Here is an 18,388-nt window from a genome sequence, read left to right as displayed (position 1 = left end):
AAAAAGATTTCAATATAAACTTTATTTGCATGCGAATGGAGTTTGCCATCATTTAGAGGTTTTTTTTTTTTTTTTGTATACTGAATCGAGGCTCGTCAAAAAGCTGACATTTACTTCACAAACAAATCAACCAGACAAACAAAATATATAAAAAGAGGGAGCGGAAGACAAGAGAATGGGAAGCATGCAAACACTTGAGAGCACACAACATTTAAGAGCAGGGAGATGTGTGGGAGGGAGAGGGCTTGGGGGGAGGAGGCGTGGGAAGGGGGGGGGGGGGTGGGAGAAGTATAAAACACAAGGACACCAAGGACTTCCAGGACAGAAGTTGGTATTTCAAAAAGTGGAATTGGGGTGAAATTATCGGGGATAGAAAAGATCAAGGTTTTGGATGGGGGAAGATAAGAGATGGTGGTGAACAGCTGTTTTAAAGACCTGGAGGGAGGAGTGGGATTGAAGAGAGTGAGGGAGTTTGTTCCAGAGGCGGGAGAAAAGAGGAATGAAGGAGTGAAGGTGAGCAGAGAGTCTTGATTTTGGCAGTTTAACCATAAGAGGGTTGCAGGCAGATCTTGTGCGACCTGTAGGAATATTTGCGGGACAGAGCCCAGAGAGAGCTGGGGGGGGCAAGGCCAGAGAGGAGTCGGTAGAAGACGGAAAGACCACCAACCTGCCTGCGGTGAGTGAGTGAGAGGCCCTTGGAGTTAGCTTCATCGCGGGAGATTCCAATGATTCTGAATGCTTTGCTTTCAACAGCGTGAAGACGAGCTCGGTGTGAGGCAGGAGCACCAGCCCAGAGGGGAGAGCAGTATTCCATTGAGCTGTGGATGAAAGCCTTGTACGTGGTGAGGAGCTCAGCTGTGCCAAGGAAGGACTTCACACGACGGAGGATGCCCAGTCGGCGACTGGCTTTGGAGGCCAGATTTGAAATGTGGTTTTCCCAGGAAAGATCATGGCAGATAGTGAGACCCAAAAGTTTGAGTGACAGAACTTCTTGGAGAGGATTATTCAGAAAGTAGATGGGAGGGTTGTCCAGTCGGTCTTTTCGGAGAGACATCGTAAGAGTGTGAGATTTGTCAGGATTGAAAGACGTGTTCCACTTGTTTGCCCAGTGATCTTTAAACAGACAGACCGACCATTTTTTTTAGTTTGAACGGTCTAAATCTCATGGAGGAGCTTGGACTTGCAGTAACTACAGTAATAGCAAGTTTCAATACTGTCCTTTTCCATGAATTAAATGGACATTAGGGGCCAATGGATGAATGAACACAATGTATATATGTATATATTGATATAATCTCACTTTATAAGACAATTTGTGAAATATTACCGCACTAATTTGTATGTGTAGAAGTAGCTTGTGCATATAGCTGTAGCACACCTCAATCAATGATCACAAACAATATAAATATTTCCTGTTTCTATTTAATGTAAATACATTATATATATATATAAAGTTTACATACAGTGTGTATATATATATATATATATATATATATATATATATATATATATATATATATATATATTATTTACATACAGTGTATCAGTGTATATATATATATATATACAGTATATATATATATACATACGTATTGTCGCGTAACCGTGATTAACACCACAGTTACGGATGACCGATTTGCGAGACTTTAACTCCCGAGGCGAACACTCAATGGCGGACTCAAGTTCAACACCAACGCGCGGAATGGCGGGGCGCAGCGAAGGCTCCGCAACCTTATCTATTAAAATCAAACACCCAGGAAAACTGCGTTCAGATATTATGTACAAAAAGTAATATAAGGGTTTATTAGGAAAAGTAAAGCCAGTGAAAAAGACCCGCCGGTAAATCTAATAATTCTAATAAACCTAAATCGGGACGTCCCCACACGACTGACAGCAAACACAAACGAGGGAGATTAATCACGAAAATAACACGTCCCGTCGTTCAAAATATACGCGGAGATCGGGCTTATCTGTCTTTGTCGTCTTGTATTGTTGGTGTCCAGCACCGCTCCTTCCGGCCCGATCGCACACCACGAGGCCCCTCGCTCCAAGCACCACGCGTCCGACGCAGGCCAGCGGCTCCACTTGACCAGGGACAGGAAGGACTCCTTTCAACTCCACTCGACTCGACGACGCGGGAGTGCTGGCAGCCAAGTGCCAACGAACTGCTCAGTGCCAACTGGGTGTGCTCTCGTGTGTCTCCTGCGACTCCCTACAACCCGAACTGCACTCGAACTGCGACTGGAATGGCGTGTCCTCTCCAACTCTCCACCACCGCTCAACTCTCTGGTGCCTGCCTGCGTCTGCAGTGCCTGCCACGAACTCAACTCAACTCCACTGGCTTGCGACTCAACTCAACTCAACTCTGGACTCAACTCAACTCAACTGCCCGCGTCTGCTCAGAGAGACTCAACTTCTGCAATGGCGTCCGACCGTCGCCTATATTGGTGGCCGATGACGTCACATTGCGCACTCCTCAGCCAATCAAAGCCTCCCGCGACTCCTGACATCTCCCCCGTTACGCGACCCTGCGGTCCTGGCATAACACGTGCCGGCCAGGTTTTTAGGCCTTTGGAGGTGTACACGGTGGCGGCCAATTGTGGTGGTGTTTTTGACCTGGTTTCCTGTCAATTTAATACGAAGTCCTTGTCAGGGAAAGGGGATTATTTAATGTTGCGCTAAGGACCTAACTAATGTTTATGTGGTTTGCAGTGCCATAAAGGACAAAGGTTTGATTACTAGGTGATACTCACAGGGGCGTTACCTTTAATCCCTCACTATTTAACACTCGAATCTCCAGGTAGATCCACACTCATACATCTTACCCCGACAACCGCCTGAACATCAATAACTTATTACATGTAGAGTCCCTGTCACGACAGCCGAATACCTACCTATTCAGATCTACCTTGCTCTAGATGTTGCATTACCAAATTCATAACACAGCCCCCCCCCCTGGAACCGTAGCTCCTGCAAGGTTCACCGCAGGGCTACCATTCCAGCCTTAACACTTACTGTCACACACTTAATTAACCTATGAAATAAATCAGGAAGGGCTGTGGGAAGTGAGTCGGACTACCTACCTACACTTCATTAACATGCTGAACCCCTTAACCATCATGCAAGTATGTACATCTTCTTCGTTGTTCCTGTGGAGGGAGGAAACAACAACACACAACACTAACTTAACCACAAAACTTAACCATCTTTCCAAAACTCAAAACTCTAACCTTTGTACATACCCCGGTCTACAGACCGCGTCCCCCGGTGGATGCCACAAGACACAACCTTACCTGCGGGGCCATCCCCAATGCATCCCACTAAATTTCCACGGGCCCTGTCCAGATGTTACAGGTGAGTGACACGGCTCGGTGGATTTCGCCCACATTCATGCAACACCGACCCCTTAACCACTCATTCTCATTCCATAGGTCATCAAGGCATTGCAAAAATCAACGAAGCACTTATTCCCAATACACCCCCTGCAGGACCATGGCATTGATGTCATTCACGTGTGTGTGCACTCCTCAACTAGGCAGCGGGGAGGTACCGCACAAAAAGATGGTGGGGGCGCATCAGGCTGTGGTGCCCGCAGTCCCAAAAACAAGTCAACCGACTTACAAGTTCATTGCCCCCCCCCCCCCTTTACCTCTTGGCCCCGTGACAGCCCAACAGCCCCTTTCCGCCGTTACCTCGCCGGTGAGGGTCTCCACACACACCAGGCTCCTTTGCCTCCTGCTTTCGCGCAGCAACACAGGTCACCGGGGGACTTCCTCACCCCGCGGCGCCCAACCAGACCCTCCACCGACGAGCTCCAATTTCCAGTTACCACCGGCTGCCAGGGGTAATTGCCGCAGAGGGGGGCCCGCAGGCATCGCTCCTCAGAGCTTGCTCTGTACCTGCGGACACACACACCTTCCCCACCCACAAGACCCCAAAACACACTTCCTCCCCCGCTGCCATTCAATTCTCCACACAACTCAGCACAATTCAGTACAATTCATAGATGGTGTAAAAGGTGTTACAAGGCTTGCCATGGCCTGCTACATGTGAAATCCCCCCAGTTCACATTTAAACCATCACATCTTCCCAAAAGTACATTTCCAAAAGCACAATTATCATCCCTCATTATCTCCAATAATCATCACACACTCTCCAGGTTCCACTCTCACGACCACATCAAAACACATAACCACAATACAAAAACATACGCCACCCACAAGACACTGTGGCTCCCATTCCATCCCCTCACCGGCCAGGTCATCACTCTCACCCGCCTCCCAACTCCAATTTACATGTCCCCAAGTTCCAAAGCAAGTCCTGAAGCCTGGGACAGTACTCCTCAAAACACTCACCTCAAGTGCAGGTAGTTGCAGGTTGGTCAGGTTCAAGGGTGTCATCCACCACACAATTCCCAAAATTTCACATTGGGCCTACCAAATCCTTCCAGATTTCTCTTTTGTCCCCACTACACTGGCAGGTATGTGGATCCGCATCCAACGGTGATCATCACTACACAACTACCTGTGGCCACGACAGCTCTGCACCTCTACCGTGCAAGGGTCACCGGGACAAGGTGAGCAGTCAAAACGCCAACATGGCCCATGAGTGTCCATAAGGGTGCGACCCACCATCCATCCTTCGGCCCCCTTGCGAGGAACACAGCTGCAGCAGCCCCAGCTGGCCAATGTGGTGAGCACTTGCTGCCACAACACACACTACCGCACACACAACCTCGGCCCTGGGGGGCACGGTCGCAGTGCGTGGCATCCCTACAGCCACGTCCCCTGCACCTCCCCATCATCCCCCAGTCCGACTACAAAACTGCAGCCCCCCCCAGTGCTCACCCACACTTGACCACACCAAGGTCCAGTCAACAGCCATGCTCCACCAGGAGACCCACCCAGAAGACATGGTCCACACACCTCGGACACGCACAGCACCACGTTGACCCTCAGGCTACACAACTACATCCCCATCATCCCGCGTCCCAAATATCAGCACAGTTGCCCCCGCAACCAGTTGAAAGCTGTGTCTTGCTACCCTATTAATTTCATCACAGCCTCCAACACTTTGGTCTACACACCTGGATCAATAATGGCGTCACTGTACAGTGTCCACCATGGCATTTCAAAATCCACCCTTAAATTTCCATCTAACCCACAGATTACCCATGCCAACCATTTGTCACATTTCACTCACCTCACCAAAGAAGGATGCTTTGCCATACACATGCCAGCCGAGCATGGCCCATATGCTCGGCGCGTTACACATCTCCCGATTCACATCCCCATGGCTCTCTTCCCAACCCGAGAGTCCATAAATCACAACGGAGCATCTGTGGAAGGTCACTCACACCATCACGTTCCACAGATGCCCCAATGGTTGTCCGGCAGGCTATCTCCATCCCTGTCCATTCGGTTTGACCCGCGTCCATCGACCAACACGGCATGGCAGGTCATCACATGCCAGTTGTCCCAAAGTCCCTGGAGGAGAATGCCAGGCCGCATGCCCGGGTGGTCACCACATCAGTCCCAAGTTGGCCATCCACAGTGCCACCACCAAAGCGCGACCCACAACACCTCCCCCTAGTGGTCCTCAATAAATGCCAACCCAGGCTTGAGAAACCACCTCGGACCCCTCTGGAGGTCTTAACCCCCACCAGGGTCCGGTGACCCTGCCGGCCCGAGCCACCAGCTCGGACGGCGCCCCGACGGACAAGGGACGCCACACTCCACCAGACCCCCCGTGGGACCCAGGTCGTACCTCGACACCCAAGGCTGGACCCCACGTCCAAATCTCGCCATCACAGCCCCCCAGCTGGCCGGCATACCCAAATTTTGAAAGGGGCAACTTTTGCCCGAGGCCATCACCCATGACCTCTCCATGTCCAGATCCCGCAGCCCGGGGACCAATCCCAACCATGGCTGCTCCAAATCAATTTCCCATTGTAATTTTATTTTACAAATTTTCATTCCCACTGCCAAACCGCAGCTGCAGGGAACAACCTCTACCACCGGTTGTTCTGCCCCTCCCTGCAGTTGATCCAAATTCCCTACAGGGACCAAATCTCCAGAAGCTCTATCTCCCGATCCTCCAAGATCCAAATCCAGCCCGGAGCCAACACACTCCCCCAACTGGTTGTCCAATTTTGGAGCCTCTGTTTCCAAATAGCAGTGTACAGTGAGCGTCCCCTCGGTCATTCCAACCACCTCCTTGGACCAACTCACCTCTTCCCCCAGACTCCTTTGGGCCTGACCAACCTCCTGCTTGATGGTATTGTCCCAGATCTCCAGTCGCTCCTGCATAAAATCACTCACCCTTTCATTATCCATTAGTGGCCCCCACAGGCCTTTCTCAATTAACCCTTGCTCCTGCTCTTTTATGCGGGTTTCCAACCCCCTCACCTCCTCGGCCAATTTGCCCCCTTGTCGGTTGAGCAATCCCCATTCCTCACTCTGCTGTAGCATTCTGGCATCCACCCGGCCCCGATAGCCTTCCAGGTCCCCATTTGCTTTATCAATTCGAGCATTTGTGGCACCAATCTGACCCTCCAACTTTTCCCCCATTTGGACAGCCTGCGTCACGCCCTCCTCTATTTTTGACATTAATTCTTCCCGTTTCAATTCAATTTCCACCCCTATGGCTTCTCCTGTGCCCCCATTTGAGTTTCTACTTTACCCTCAAATTTCCCCAGTCTGTCCGTAATTTGGTTTTGCACTCTCCCTTCTATGCCATCAATTCGTTCCCCCAGCTGCTGTGCCATTTCCCCAATTTTTCCTTCCAATTGTTCATTCCTTTCCTTTATTTCATTCCCTTGTTCATTCATTTGTTCATTCATCACCTCCATTTTTCCCTCCAATCCATCGATTTTGCTGACCATCCCTTTGATTTGTTCTTTCAATCCCTCCTTTAATCCTTCAATTTTATCACTCTGGGCATTCAGTTCCCCTTTTAACCCATCAATTTTATTTCCCAACCCACTTTTCATTTGTCCCATTTGTTCCTCCAATCGATCACTCATTCCCTTCATTCCTTCCCTACATTCCTTCCCCTGGGACTCCATTTTTCGAAGCAATTGACCCAACATCTGTTCGGTTGTCGGGGCCGTTCCTACTACTCCCGACTCCCCGGTGGGGGAGGGGGATAAGTTGGTGCTCGGGACGAGGGAGGTTCCAAGGCTCACCTCTGCATCTAATTCCCCTATTTCCGGCTCACTCCCGACGCTGACGGAGGCCTCGCTGCGTACTTCCATCTCATCAATTTCCGACATCCGCTTTCCGGAAGATTGTTTCCCGCGCGCGTATTTATTTTAATAATTCCTGAAACAATTTAAATTTGACGAAGACGCGATATCGCGCTCCGTTTGCCCGATTGATTATTAAATTTCTCCGCCTCGACTATAAAAATTTTGCGTTCGAACGTCGGGCGCAATGTACGCCCGACCGTGTCGATGTCGCCCCGCGGACAAAAAAATTTGTCCGACCGTGTCGATGTCTCGCCGCGGACAAAAAAATTTGTCCGACGGGTTCAAATCCTACACTCCTGACACCACTTGTCGCGTAACCGTGATTAACACCACAGTTACGGATGACCGATTTGCGAGACTTTAACTCCCGAGGCGAACACTCAATGGCGGACTCAAGTTCAACACCAACGCGCGGAATGGCGGGGCGCAGCGAAGGCTCCGCAACCTTATCTATTAAAATCAAACACCCAGGAAAACTGCGTTCAGATATTATGTACAAAAAGTAATATAAGGGTTTATTAGGAAAAGTAAAGCCAGTGAAAAAGACCCGCCGGTAAATCTAATAATTCTAATAAACCTAAATCGGGACGTCCCCACACGACTGACAGCAAACACAAACGAGGGAGATTAATCACGAAAATAACACGTCCCGTCGTTCAAAATATACGCGGAGATCGGGCTTATCTGTCTTTGTCGTCTTGTATTGTTGGTGTCCAGCACCGCTCCTTCCGGCCCGATCGCACACCACGAGGCCCCTCGCTCCAAGCACCACGCGTCCGACGCAGGCCAGCGGCTCCACTTGACCAGGGACAGGAAGGACTCCTTTCAACTCCACTCGACTCGACGACGCGGGAGTGCCGGCAGCCAAGTGCCAACGAACTGCTCAGTGCCAACTGGGTGTGCTCTCGTGTGTCTCCTGCGACTCCCTACAACCCGAACTGCACTCGAACTGCGACTGGAATGGCGTGTCCTCTCCAACTCTCCACCACCGCTCAACTCTCTGGTGCCTGCCTGCGTCTGCAGTGCCTGCCACGAACTCAACTCAACTCCACTGGCTTGCGACTCAACTCAACTCAACTCTGGACTCAACTCAACTCAACTGCCCGCGTCTGCTCAGAGAGACTCAACTTCTGCAATGGCGTCCGACCGTCGCCTATATTGGTGGCCGATGACGTCACATTGCGCACTCCTCAGCCAATCAAAGCCTCCCGCGACTCCTGACATCTCCCCCGTTACGCGACCCTGCGGTCCTGGCATAACACGTGCCGGCCAGGTTTTTAGGCCTTTGGAGGTGTACACGGTGGCGGCCAATTGTGGTGGTGTTTTTGACCTGGTTTCCTGTCAATTTAATACGAAGTCCTTGTCAGGGAAAGGGGATTATTTAATGTTGCGCTAAGGACCTAACTAATGTTTATGTGGTTTGCAGTGCCATAAAGGACAAAGGTTTGATTACTAGGTGATACTCACAGGGGCGTTACCTTTAATCCCTCACTATTTAACACTCGAATCTCCAGGTAGATCCACACTCATACATCTTACCCCGACAACCGCCTGAACATCAATAACTTATTACATGTAGAGTCCCTGTCACGACAGCCGAATACCTACCTATTCAGATCTACCTTGCTCTAGATGTTGCATTACCAAATTCATAACAGTATATACAATTTGATGGTCGGTTCACAGCAAAAAGCAACTACTCAGATGGGACCATAAAGCAGGTCACATCGCCAGTGAGCAGGTATCTTCGCTGACAATGTTGCCTTTGGACCAATACCATGGTAACGTTCATGATTCTGAGCCAAGCATAAGTTGGGATGCATTCATTACCTCATTAGGAACCATCTTGCTAAGTAACCACACTGAGCAGAAAAAATGAAAGTTTTCTTTAATGAGTGCCCAATGTCAAATCAATTAGCATATAACTGCACATTACACTGAACAATATTCATCTTTATGGAGTTTGAAATGTATTTTGGTATAAAAACAAAGAGTGTAAAATATTTACACCTCAAGCTTTTTTAAGCAAATGAAGAGCAAATTATGCCACCTTTGCAGCCTCGTGCACAATTAATAATCACTGTTTGCAAAAGAAAAATAATTTTCAACTCTCTTGGCATCACTGACACCTTACTATTTGCTCTTTTTTCCATCAACACCTTTTGGGTTGGTTTTTTTTTTTTTGCTGAAAATACCTTAACAACTAGTATGTTGCCCTGTTCTCAACATCCGACTCATCCTGACAACTTGAAGTGAAATATAATTAAATTGGAAGGTTGGTAGGATAGCCTGGAGGTATGCACAGTGCACACACACCTCTGGGCTATATAGATTTTGTTCAAATCTCAGCCTAGCTCTAAACTGTCATCCTGGTGTCCCACAGGCAGGGTGAGTCACCTATGTGTGTGTTGTCCCTCGGATGGACGATAAACGGAGTGTCCCAAATACAGGCATTAGTTGGTGGCTGTTAAAGATCCCACGGCGTCATTTTCAAAAAGGAAGCGAGCTATCGCCGGCACCCTGGCCAAGTTCCAAATTATTTTCTATAACATACAGGGGGCACTGATTCAGTGGCACAGCCACTCCTCCAGCAAGGATGCACACCCATTGCAAAACGTTACATTTGGCGTGAAAACCAACACAGCACATCACCCAAAGAACACCATCCCTACTGTGAAGCATGGTGGTGGCAGCATCATGTTTTGGGGATGTTTATCATTCACAGGGACTGGGGCACTTGACAGGATAGAAGGGAAAATGGATGGAGCAAAATACAGAAAAATCCTGAGGAAAACCTTCTGCCCTCTGCAAGAAAGCTGAAATTGGGACGGAAGTTAATCTTTCAGCATGACAACGACCTGATGCACACAGACTAACCTACACTGGAGTGGCTAAGGAACAAAAAAGATAAATGGCCTTGAATGGCCCAGGCAGAGCCACGACCTAAATCCAATCGCAAATCTGTAGCATGACTTGAAGATTGCTTTCCATCATCGCTCCCCATGCAACTTGTCTGGGATTGAACAGTTTTGTACAGAAGAAAGGGCACATATTGCTCAATCAAGGTGTGAAGTTAGTAGAGACCTATCCCAACAGACTCACGATTGTAATTGCTGTCAAAGGTGTATTAAACCCGGAGGGCAGGAGTGCCGCTAGTTGTATTAAGCCCGGAGGACTGAAGTGCCCACGGGTTGTATTAAACCTGGAGGGCAGGAGTGCCTGCTAGTTTTATTAAATCCAGAGGGCGGGAATGCCCGCTAGTTGTATTAAACCCGGGGGGCGAGAGTGCCCACTGGTTGTATTAAACCCGGAGGGCGGGAGTGCCCGTTAGTTGTATTAAACCCAGAGGGCGGGAATGCCCGCTAGTTGTAAATCCAGAGGGTGGGTGTGCCTGATAGTTGTAATAAATCTGAGGGTGGGAATGCCCACTACTTGTATTAAACCGGAGGGTGTGAGTGCACACAGACAACCACAGGAAATGATTGGGCGTCGATTACAGTCGAACGATAAACCGATTCACGCTATTAGACGCATATCCCCTGCCAAAGATGGACAATCTAGTAAGAGAGGTGGCTAAGTACTGCGTCTTCAGTACCTTGGACCTAAAATCCATGTATGATCAAATACCTATAAGGGAGTCAGATAGGCCATAAACAGGATTTCAGTCTGGACAACAATTGTATCAGTTTCGTCGCATACCATTTGGGGTAACGAACGGAGTGACTTGCTTTCAACACGCGATCGATGACATCTTGGCTAAGGAGCTATTACAAGACATTTTTACCTTCGCAAAAGCGGAAGGTTATGTTTTGATCGCTGTGTATTTATTTGTATGTCTGTGTGTGTGTGTGTGTGTATATGTTATTCGCATAACTCAAAAAGTATTCAACCGAATTGCATGAAATTTGGTGGGATGATTGGTTATTATACGGGACACATTTGATTAGATTTTGGGAGCAATCGGGTCAAAGGTCAAGGTCAAGGTCACGAAAAGGTCCAAATCGTATTTTTACCATAGCGCGGTCAATTTTTATCCAATTGGCATGCAACTAATGCCAAAATGTTCAGAATTCAATGCCCGATCTTGTTTGTCATAACTCGGTCAATTCTTATCCGATTTGCATGAAATCAGCACCAAACTGTTCACTGTTCTGTTCCCTACACTCCCATGCCAAGTACAGAACAGTAGCTGCGGCGAAGGTATGCGCTCTACCGAGTGCCCGTTCTAGTTGTGTATGTGGACAACGTGACAATTTGCGAACATACCCTGGAGGGACACGACACTAACTTGAAACAATTCCTGGACGTGGCGCGATGGTACAATCTGACCTTCAATGAGGATAAGTGTCGCTATGCTACCACAACAATATACCTCCTGGGGTACACGGTGACTGGGGGCAAGATAAAGCCTGACGCCGAACGCCTCCAGCCCTTGCTGGAAATGGCGGCTCCGTGTGATCGGGCATCCTTGAGGCGTGCCTTAGGGCTTTTCGCACATTATAGCCGGTGAGTACAAAATTACTCGGAGAAGATAAGGCCTTTGGTGGACTGCAAGGCCTTTCCTCTCACGCAAGCTGCCAAGGATGCTTTTCAACATCTGAAGGAAAATATTGCGGGGGCATGCGTGACTTCAATCGACGACTCGATACCATTCCTTGTCGAGACAGATGCCTCCGACTATGCAATCGCAGCAACTCTCGCGCAAGGGGGCATGCCAGTCGCTTTCTTTTCACGCACCCTGACCTCGAGTGAATACAGACACTCTGCGATCGAGAAAGAGGCTTACGCGGTCGTCGAATCAGTCAGACGGTGGCACCATTTGCTTCTGGGCAGGTCTCATGACTGATCAGCAGTCAGTCACATTCATGTACGGCCATAAGCACCCCCAGCACATAAAGAATGAGAAAATTTCACGATGGGGGGTGGAGCTGGCTGACTATTGCTATGACGTAGTCTATCGGCCCGGACGTGAAAATGTAGCCGCTGACGCCTAATCCAGACCAGTTTGCGCAGGCATGACCTCTGAGGTACACGTCATCTGAGGTGTCATCCAAGGGTGACACGACTTGTCCATTTTGTGCGCTGCCGTAATTTACCCTTCTCGGTTGATGACATCAGACGGCTATGTCGGACATGCCCTGTATGTGCGGAGCTTAAGCCGAGATTCTACAGGCCGCCACAGGGAACCCTTATTCAGGTGGACCGAACCTGGGAGAGACTAGGCATTGACTTCAAAGGACCCTTGCCGTCGTCGGGCTCACTACGTTATATTTTGATGGTCGCCGACGAGTACTCTCGCTTTCCATTCGTGTTTCCGTGTTCGGACATGTCCTCAGCCACGGTAATTCGGTGCCTTCGTCAGCTGTTTCTCCTGTTCGGGTATCCGGCTTTTGTTCACTCGGATTGTGGTGCCGCTTTTATGTCTCAGGAGGTGAAGACCTTCCTCATGGAACGAGGGATTGCAGCCAGTCGAACGACTCCCTATAATCCACAGGGTAACGGACAGGTGGAGAAATTTAATGGAGTGATCTGGAAGGCCGTGGAGATGAGATTGCGTATGCGGTCATTGGGACTGCACCAATGGCCTCAGGTTTTGCCCGAAGATTTGCATGTGATTCGTACTTTGCTTTTCACCGCCACTAATCAGTCACCACACAAACGCATTTTTCGCTTCCAGCGTCGCAGTGCAAGCGGTCGATCACTGCTGGGGTGGTTGGCTCAGCCTGGACCCGCGTTTCTGAAGCGTTCTATTCGACAAAGCAAGTATGAGCCAGCCGTTGATCCTGTTCACATAGTTGAGGCGAATCCTGTGTACGCGACCGTACGGATGCCGGACGGATGTTTAATGACCGTGTCAGTCCATCATTTAGTTCCGTGTGGAGAGAGCTCGGGGGATGAGGGGCCGGGTAATGATATGGGCACTGCAGGCCCGTCTGCCGAAAGCTGGGGCCCGTCTGAGCCGCTTGTATCCCCTGCGCAGGCACGTTCGCCTCCGGTCATGGACCGAGCCACAACGGGTCCAGCACTACCTGATGGAGACGTGACTCCTGGGCCATTGGGGAACTCAGATGAGGGGGCTTTGGATTCGCCTCGCTCGACGGCCTACGAGTGTGGGCCTATTAGCTACCGGACTCGTGCTGGGCGAGAGTGTCGCAAACCACAATGCTTGGGGGATGAAACTTAACTGGTGGATGAAATGATGTGAAACTATGGATTAAATCTTCGTGCAGTACTCGCTCCTCCCACGCGCTGATTAAAGATGTAGTTTGTTCTTTATCCACCGCTGCTTATAAAAGCACCGGTTGAAGGGGGACAGGTTACTTTGCAATTGTCCTGGCTACAAGTTGGTGAGAATGACTAATAGGATGCCTTATATTTGACATTGCCTTAAAGTGACTGAGAATGCTTGCTTATTAGTGTCTTGTTCTTTCATATAGATGTTGCTGCATTCAAGTGAATTAAAGCTCACTATCCGAGTTTGTTGTGGACATCAGTTGATTTTCACTTCAGCGGGAGTGCACGCTAGTTGTATTAAACCCGGAGGGCGGGAGTGCCCAGTAGTTGTATTAAACCCAGAGGGCGGGAATGCCCACTAGTTGTATTACATACGGAGGGCGGGAGTGCCCGCTAGTTGTATTAAACCCAGAGGGCGGGAATGCCCACTAGTTGTATTACATCTGGAGGGCGGGAGTGCCCGCTAGTTGTATTAAACCCAGAGGGTGGGAATGCCGGCTAGTTGTATTACATCCGGAGGGCGGGAGTGCCCACTAGTTGTATTAAACCCAGAGGGCGGGAATGCCCACTAGTTGTATTACATCCGGAGGGCGGGAGTGCACGCTAGCTGTATTAAACCCGGAGGGCGAGAGTGCCCACTAGTTGTATTAAACCCAGTGGGTGGGAGTGCCCACTAGTTTTATTAAACCACAAGGGCTATGTCCGCTAGTTCTATAAAATCCGGAGGGCGGGAGTGCCCGCTAGTTGTATTAAATCTGCAGGGCGGGCGTGCCCGCTCGTTGAATTAAATCCAGGGGGTGGGAGTGCCCACTAGTTTTATTAAACCCTGAGGGCTATGCCCTCTAGTTCTATTAAATCCGGAGGGCGGAAGTGCCCTTGGGTTGTATTAAACCTGGAGGGCAGGAGTGCCTGCTAGTTTTATTAAATCCAGAGGGCAGGAGTTCCCACTGGTTGTATTAAACCTGGAGGGCAGGAGTGCCTACTAGTTTTATTTAATCCGGAGAGCGGGAGTGCCCGCAAGTTGTATTATACCCATGGGGCAGGAGTACCCACTAGCTGTATTACCCAGAGAGCGGCAGTGCCCACTAGTTGTATTAAACCCAGAGGGCGGGAATGCCTGCTAGTTGTATTAAATCCGGAGGGCGGGAATGCCCGCAAGTTGCATTAAATCCGGAGGGCGGGAATGCCCGCTAGTTGTATTAAATCCGGAGGGTGGGAATGCCTGCTGGTTGTATTTAATCTGGAGGGCAGGAATGCCCGCTAGTTGGATTAAGTAGCTGTTCCATCTGAATAATCAGTTTTACCGCTACAATGGTTCATTTTGAAAAGAATAGATTGTTGTGTTAGTAACTAGGCTAAAGTCTTAATTGCTACCTTGATGTTTGTTTGCATGTGGGTGGGGTGTGGAGGAATATTTTATGTGCAGCACTGCCACACCTTCAGAAATGATACTGGCTCATAGTCAGGTGCTTCTTTCATATTCCATATGCAGTATGTAACTGTGGGGTTGCATCATTGCTGGAAGTATCGCTGTGCATTTGATGCAGTGCCCCCTTTGGATTAGAGCAGGAATTAGAAATTTGTTCAGCTGGGCACTGGCAATAGCTCACCTACTCATCGCGAAGGACACTGTGGGACACTAATGCCAGCAGACGTGATACCCAATTTAACGTCTATCCGAATACGAAGGATCACCCTGCCCGCGAAACACGGGGATGCCAGACTGGTGGAGATTTGAACCCAGGCTAGACAGCTTTGAGGCAAGTATACGTACCTGTAGTCTGGGATGTCATGCCAGTAGATTGCGGTGCTGCATATGCATCAACGACATCTTAAAATTAACCCTTCGAGAATACATCAACAAACTTAAATCTTAAAAAACCTTTTCCAAATTATTATACTTCAACACAAAACTACATCTCTTTTCATATACAAAGAATTAATACATTTCCCATCATTTCATTAACTCCCCCTCCCCTTCCAAATACTTCCTTCTCAAAATAAAATGTCGAAGAACTTCCTGCGTCACTGAAACTCTTGGCCAACGATTTTGAAATGGGACCAGAATGCATTGTGCAACATTTAATTACACCTGGTTATCTCACACGTGCTGCAGGTGGAAATTGAAATCCTGTCACCATGACAACGGCGACTACTTCATGCTACTTCCAGAAAATAATAATATTATTTGTGTACATATTGTCCAAACGTGATCATTCATATACAACTGCAAGCTGACTTTGTTTTCTCCAACATCTGTTATTTTGTGCTGGCCGACACATCACACGAAAACCATCACACTGGTCATTGAACCTACTCTCTGCAGATGAGGCCCAGTGGCCAATGAGGAAAGCGTTTGGCATTCAAGAGAAGTTGTTCCAATTTTTAGTAGTCATCAGGAGTGTGATCAAATACAAACAATACACTGTAAACGTGGGATGCCAAAATAACAAAAACTTTGATGAAACTGACAAAAAACATGGCAGAAATAAAAGAAGAAATGTAATGTAAATAAAATGGTCTTGGCAGGAAAATGCCAACCTGTCAATGCCTGTTACTCAAGCTTTTGGGTCTCACTATCTGCCAAGATCTTTCCTGGGAAAACCACATTTCAAAGCTGGTCTCCAAAGCCAGTCGCCGAATGGGCATCCTCCGTCGTGCGAAGTCCTTCCTTGGCACACCTAAGCTCCTCACCCCATACGAGGCTTTCATCCGCAGCTCAATGGAATACTGTTCCCCCCTCTGGCCGGTGCTCCTGCCTCACACCTAGCTCGTCTTCACGCTGTTGAAATCAAAGCTTTCAGAATCATTGGAATCTCCCGCGATGAAGCTAACTCCGAGGGCCTTTCACTCACTCACCGCAGGCAGGTTGGTGGTCTTTCCGTCTTCTACCGACTCCTCTCCGGCCTTGCCCTCGCCCACCTCTGGAACAAACTCCCTCACTCTCTTCAATCCCACTCCTCCCTCCAGGTCTTTAAAACAGCTGTTCACCACCATCTCTTATCTTCCCCCATCCAAAACTTTGATCTTTTCTACCCCCGTTAATTCACCCCAGAGCCACTTTCTTGAAATACCAACTTTTTTCCTGGAAGTCCTAGCAGTGTCCATGTGTTTTATACCTCTCCCACCCACCCCCCTTCCCATGCCTCCTCCCCCCAAGCCCTCTCCCTCCCACAGATCTCCCGATGTCCCTGTTCTCCATGTTGTCTCCCACTCCCTTTACCATATGTTTTATGTGTCAGTTTGTCTTTTTGTGATCAATGTTAGTTAGCTCTTACACGAGCCTCGATCTTGGATACAGAAAAAAAAAGCATTGTACTTGTCGAACGATGACGTCATCATGAAAGCACCGATGACATCATCATCAACATATCTCATTCCCTGTGGGGAGCACTTGACAATGAGCCATGTTTCAATTTTTTTCATTGAACGGTTTTCCGAGATACAGAAGTGCAACGTTTTTCGAAGATGGCGTCTGTACCACGTGATCTATGACATCATAATTATGAATATAAAATCCCACAGGCAGGGGCACTCCGATGGTGAAAACTACGTGTTATCGGACCAACCGTTGTCGAGAAAATGAATTTTAAAAATGCAGACACGCATGTATGCACGTACACATGTACGACACACGTGCACCACACGTACGCACGCAGAATATCATTTAACCCTGCTTTTCGCTTCGCGAGCGCAGGGTAATTAGTGCAGGCCTGGTGTTGGTTTAACGGTTAAGGTGGCTGGCTTTAGATCTTAGAGATCTTAGGGTCCTGAGTTCAAGGCCCTGCCAATTCCATTGAATTAACACCAGGTGGGTTGACGCAGCCTGTCATTCTTCCGAGGTTGGCAAAATGAATACCAGCCTACTGGTACCAGGGGTGGCACAGCGGTGCCCTCAGCAATGATGCAGCCAAAGGCTGCATACAAACAACCACCACCACCACCACCAATAAGTGGCCCTCATTAGCAAGACAAAAGCTAAGCTTTAAAAGGTTTTGGGTTAAAGCTGAATACCGTACTTAACACCACATATTAAAAAGAGGTTACCAGTAAAAGGTATTCGTACATGGTATATTAATCGGATTATAATTGTGGTTAACCGCCATCCTTTGTGTTGAAATTCCTTCAATTTTTTTTTGCAAATGCATGAAATCTACGACATGTAGATGGAGGTGTGCCAACACCAACAGTTGGTGGAAGCAAAGAGAAGCTGATGTTTTTGGCGATAATCCTTCATGGAGAAAAACAGAGTTAACACCTGAAACGTCAGATTATCCTTGCTTACCACAGCTGAAAGCACACCTCGATCAACGATCTGTTAGTTTCGTGCATTGTTCTATCTGTCCGCTGACACATTATATATTTTTAACAAATGCTTCATTTGCAGAATGTAACACGTCTTCAGTTATGTCAGATTGGAATGTCAAAGCAGTGGGAAGATAACCAGATGGGAGAAAGTTTGCATCAAACGAAGTTCTACAATTTTGCATCAAAGTTCATCAAATAGTTCATCAACATCATATAAGTTTGCATCAAAGTTCTACAATTCTCAAAGAGATCTCTCTCTCTCTCTCTCTAAAAGAAAAAATATCAACCCACTCCCTCCCTTACCTACCCCCCAGCCTTGTGCTGCATACTGACGAAGAAGAAGAAGATTGCACAAGGTGCGTAGTCGTGCATGATCAAACAAAATTCCCCGTGAATCTATCTATAATTCCAGTAATCTCTGTACGTTTGTACGTTTGTACGTTTGTTTGTCTGTGACCGCTGTTTCTCGACAACCACGGGTCCGATATACTTTTAACTTGCCAGGTATATTGCTGGGGACCCGAGGATGTGCCTTTTCAAGGTTTCATATTAATCGGACAATTACTTACCGAGCTATGTCCAAAAAACGATTCAACC

Source organism: Myxine glutinosa, chromosome 4 (assembly GCF_964187855.1).
Source record: "Myxine glutinosa chromosome 4, kmMyxGlut1.1, whole genome shotgun sequence".
Lineage (NCBI taxonomy): Eukaryota > Metazoa > Chordata > Myxini > Myxiniformes > Myxinidae > Myxine > Myxine glutinosa.
Note: the sequence above shows the minus strand (reverse complement) of the source record.